The sequence below is a fragment of the Cebus imitator genome, unplaced genomic scaffold (assembly GCF_001604975.1).
Source record: "Cebus imitator isolate Cc_AM_T3 unplaced genomic scaffold, Cebus_imitator-1.0 Scaffold4, whole genome shotgun sequence".
In the NCBI taxonomy this organism is placed as follows: domain Eukaryota; kingdom Metazoa; phylum Chordata; class Mammalia; order Primates; family Cebidae; genus Cebus; species Cebus imitator.
The window spans coordinates 5086751-5091867 of record NW_016107319.1 but is presented as its reverse complement, the minus strand read 5'-3'; the positions used below and the strand labels follow the sequence as shown (position 1 = coordinate 5091867).

The window sequence follows — 5117 nt, the reverse complement described above, 5'->3', positions numbered from 1 at the left end:
AATTACAACACTGCACTCCAGACTGAGTGACAAAGCAAGACCATCTCTCAAACAAACAAAACATCAAATTATTTGGGGTATATAAAATTTGAACTTGCTATGTATGTGTGAACAGAAATTACCTGGAGTATATGGAATTTGAACTTGACTTAGGTGTATGCTGAATTCTCAAAGGTTATGATTACTTATCTTTTACCTTTCATTCAATAAGATTTTATTGAATACCTTCTAGATGCTAGAATTTTAGCAATGAGCGAGACTGACAAGGTCTTTGTCCAAGGAAGAACATAGACCTCAGAAAATTAGAGTTACAGTTCTTTTAGAATTTGTCTAGCCGGCTTTCTGGTTTCTGCTATAAAGCACTCTAATAATTTATAAAATAAAAATGTTTTTGAAAGGGAAGAATTAGAAATCATGGGATTAAATGACAGGAGGAGCCAGTATGGGTGTTCATAAAATGACCGATATTCCTGTCGGCAGCTGAGTGAAAAGTATTGGAAACCAACATTGACTGAGCAACTACTAGGAAGGCCAGAGACATTCGAGAGAAAAAGTTGTGGTCTCAGACAGATCTGGGTCTGGACCTTGCTCTGCTATGCATTCCAGGCAAGATTGTGGGTTGGCAAGTTGTCTGTCCCATCTGAGCCTGGGTTCCTTATTGGTACAGGAAGTCAGAAATGGCATCAACCCAATTAAATGAGAGAACAGATGTGCATAGGACACATTCTGCACGATGCCTCGTTCAAAGTAAGCGCTCAGTACGTGAGTGCTACCATCCTTCCCTCAAGGAGGCATGCGATGGGTCCTGGTTCTTGCTGTTATGGTCACTCAGGCACTTTATACTCACAATGGTCCTGGAAGGTAGGGCTTATATTTTCCCCAATTTACAGATAAGGATACTGAGGTTCAGGGGATTAGAACTAACCTGCCTTTGAGTACATACCCAGCAGGCAGCCATGCTGATTTCAGAGCTCCTCTTTTCATTCATTGCATCGTTTATTGACCACATACACATTCTTCATCTCCTGGAGACTCTCTCCTAACCAGTACATCAAGAGTAACAAATCTTAGTGACCTCAGTGAATAAGAAGCCCAAAGAATTGCAGTGCACAGATTCTTGCTTAAGAATAACAGTGACTTGGAAAGTTTCTCAGTGTCAACAGAGTAGCCTCATGAAGAATGCGATGTAAAATGTTTTTATTTCCTCTTGCTTTCTGTCTCCCTTGGAGTGATAGTCAGCAGGAAACACATTTCTGAAAGGCTTCTCCATCTCCACATCCTCAGAATATAATAAGGGCCAAGCTGACTGTATCAGGGTGTTCAGAGTTAGTAGACACACAAAGGAAAAGATGGTGCTCTCAGAGTGTTATGAATTTTTCTCTCTTAACAGACTTGGGTTGGAAGGACATCTTTGAAATTGATGTAGCTATCAACCAGGGGCTAACATTAAGATTTCAGTCGAGGTGTATAGGGTTATGATCTTTCTGTTACTGTCAGAACTGCAGCTGTTGCATTTGCATTGAGTGGTGAGCTGGAGAGAGCAAAATGGGATGCAGGAGAAGGAAAAAGAAATAGCAAAACCTACTGAATCGTGGGCTCTACCGGAGGGCATTTGTTAAAGGTAAATTTATCAGTAGCTGTTAAGTCATTTGTACTGGATCATTCTCATAGCCTCACATCATTTCTTAGTTTTAATAATGGGTCAGAGAGAGGAGGTTGGTGATGGATGTGTTATTATGGTATTTAGGCACTTAATTGCAACTGGGCTTAAAATAGCAGCAGGGACTGAAAACAGGGTGGCTTGGGAGTGAATTATGTTTTCAGACTACCAAAACACCCTTTTTAAAATTCAAATTTAAATTTAATATTTCTTGACATATGTTTCTTGATATGCTGTTACCAGCAGTTTATCAGAGATAGAAGAATGTTAAACTGATGACCGGAGTATGGTGTTTAAAGATATTCCTTGTCCGTCACCGTAAGAGATACTTAAACCCAAGTTAAAAATACCTGCAGTGATGTTAGGACGGGGTGCTCATTCATTCATTCATTCATTAAGTCGTCATTTATTGCTATTGTGAAGGGAATAAGGCAGTCTATGAGACAGATCCTTGCCTTCATGGACTAATTATTATTTCAGTGGTGGAAGTGAGAAAAATATATAATAATATATAATAATAAAAATAATTAAAAATATAATTAAATAAATAAAATAATAATAAATATAAATAAATATATAATAAAATATATAAATATAATAAAATTAAAAATATCATAAAATATATAAAATAAAATAAATAAATATAATAAAATAAAATAATAAAAATAATAAAAAATATATAATAATAACAATAAATACCAAAGGGGATGTGTGTGATGAAGAAACCAGGAAGCTGAAATAGTGAATGATGGTAGAAGATACAGTAGTGTTTGCTTCAGATCAGTGAGCCAGGGAAGGGTACTTGGAGAAGAACCCATTTAAGCAAAAGTGGGAGTGATATGAAGGTGCCAACTGGCCAAAAAGAGGAAGGATCATGGCTGGGTGCAGTGGCTCGCGCCTGTAATCCCAACACTTTGGGAGGCCAAGGCAGGTGGATAATTAGGTCAAGAGTTCGAGACCAGCCTTCCCAACATGGCGAAATCCTGTCTCTACTAAAGATACAAAAAATTAGCCAGGCGTGGTGGTGTGTGCCTGTAATCCCAGCTACTTGGGAGGCTGAGGCAGGATAATCCTTTGAACCTGGGAGGCGGAGGTTACAGTGAGCTGAGATCGCACCTCTGCACTCTAGCCTGGGCAACAGAGTGAGACTCCATCTCAACAAAAAAAAAAAGTGGGGGGAAGGATCATTAGAAATAAATAGAAACAGCATGTTCAAAGGCCTTGAAGTGGGAAAGAAGGAAAAGGAGACCAGGGAGGCCAAGCTTAGCAAAGAAGTCAGTGGAGGGGTAGGACCTGAGCTTGAATAGAAGACAAAGGTCCGGTCCTATGAGGCCTTTGAAGATTAGTTTACATTTTATTTGAACTACAATGGGAAACAACTAGGAGTTTTAAGGACCAGGGTATTGAGCTCTGACGTTTATTAGGAGGTCACTTTTATTGACTCTAGAATGGATGGGGAGTAGGTGGCCAAGGAGGGAGTTGGCAGCGGTGCAGGAGAGAAATCACAGTGGCCTCTACCAGAAAAATGAATGGACTGAAAATGCAGTAAGAAGATACATGAGACAAAGAGGACGTAGCTAGGAAGTTCCCTAAAGGAGAGTGGTCCCTATAATTGGGGCATTTGCACCCCAATGACCGAACATCCTAATTTCCTATGTCTAAATCCATCTGCAGCAATTCCTTGCTTCACTTGTAGGCGAAATGATTTTGGGGTCACTCAGTGGATAAAGAGCTGCAAAGGTAGTCCGGGTGCGGTGGCTCACGCTTGTAATGCCAGCACTTTGGGAGGCTGAGGTGGGTGGACTGCCTGAACTCAGAAGTTTGAGTCCAGCCTGGGCAACACAGTGAAACCCTGTCTCTACTAAAATACAAAAAATTAGCCAGGCATAGCAGCGTGTGCTTGTAGTCCCAGGTACTCAGGAGGCTGAGGCAGGAGAATTTCTAGAACCCGAGAGGCGGAGGTTGCAGTGAGCCAAGATCACGCCACTGTACTCCAGCCTGGGTGACAGAGTGGGACAAATGCCAAAAAGAAAAAAAAAAAAAAAGAAAACTACACAGAACATACAGTACTTCCTCCACATATCCAATTTGGGAGTTTTGGACTTTACTTGTCTTAGACTACATGGAATGTCAGAGAAAGCCAATAATATTGCTTTATTTCTTGAGTCCATTGGTTCTCATCAGTTGGCTCCTTACAATGTGCAAGTGGATAAAGACAGAAACAGTAATTCTGGGCACTGAACTGGCGTCGTTTACTGCCCCTGTGGTCTTATGAAGAATGGGTGATTATCGTAACCCACTTGTTATTATTTTTATAACAAAGCTGTCTCTGACCAGCTACAATCTTGGACTTACATAATTGAATTTTAGACGGAGATGCGCTGCTGGTTTATATGAATTTTCCACTGGTGCCAGCATGAGTCCAGGCTTTAACAAACAATATTTTTAATTGAGATTTTATGTCCTTGCCCTCAAATCAAGTACTTTAATAGGATCCCAGTTGGAATAGGTGACTCAGTAACAAGTTACCACTGCTTTCAACTTCAGAAAGGTGTTCATTTCTCTAACTCCTGCTGGGCGTCCATCTACTCGGTGACCCACTGCCTGCATGTACCATAAAATGAGTGTTTTGCATTCCATTATGTTCAAAGTATAGCCTTAATAATCTGCATATTTCTTATAGGATGTGTTGGCTTTGTGCCATCAGGCAACATTAAGATGGAAAAGTATTAAAAATATTGATTTGTCATTTATAACATTGAAGTGATAGATTGAAATGCAATTTGGAGGCACTCCAAACCTCCCATAACTTTGACATTATTGGATGAAATAGAATGATCTCAGTCTAATTAATATGCTATGCTCTCTCTAAACATAGAGAGAATGAAGCAAGAAATTGACCACAAGGAATTGATGGCTCCATGTTTCAAAAAGTTGTGGAATTTAGAGATCCAAGACGACATTCTCTATTGCTGGACCTTGCTGCCTGGTGGAAGCTGTGTTCTTTCCATGTCTGCTCATCTTTGAAAGCAAGTTAGCACATTCCTGAAGAGTTAAGTGATATTATTCACTGAACTTTGTAAACTTTTTTAGACTTCTTACTATGGCATCTTGCCATAAGGTTCTTCCATTCCCCTCCTCTGGAATATCAATAGTAACGCTAACACACACCTTTCTGCATATCACTTTCATGAAACATGAGTACCTATCTTGATTTCAGACTTTCCTACCCCCTTTACCTTACTGCTTTTTGACTTCCATCTTTTCATGGTGGTAATGAATCTATCAAACTTTATTCCTAGTCTAATTTTTTTTCTCATTTTTTTTGAAGCAGGGCTCTATGTTCTCTGTCAGCCTCTCTGTTCACATATTTCGGTTTCTCTGTTCTCCCAGATAATTTTTATCTTCCTATTGGCAGTGTGTTTATAAGGTGTGAACGTGTAATTTATTTGTTTGC

At 39.7% G+C, this 5117-nt stretch overlaps 1 non-coding gene across 1 annotated transcript; it reads left to right on the top strand.

The window, feature by feature from the left end:
* Positions 1–303: 303 nt before the first annotated feature.
* On the top strand, positions 304–365 carry LOC119472237. The gene has a single exon (XR_005201355.1). It is a non-coding gene; the product is annotated as a U7 small nuclear RNA (small nuclear RNA).
* Positions 366–5117: the final 4752 nt, after the last annotated feature.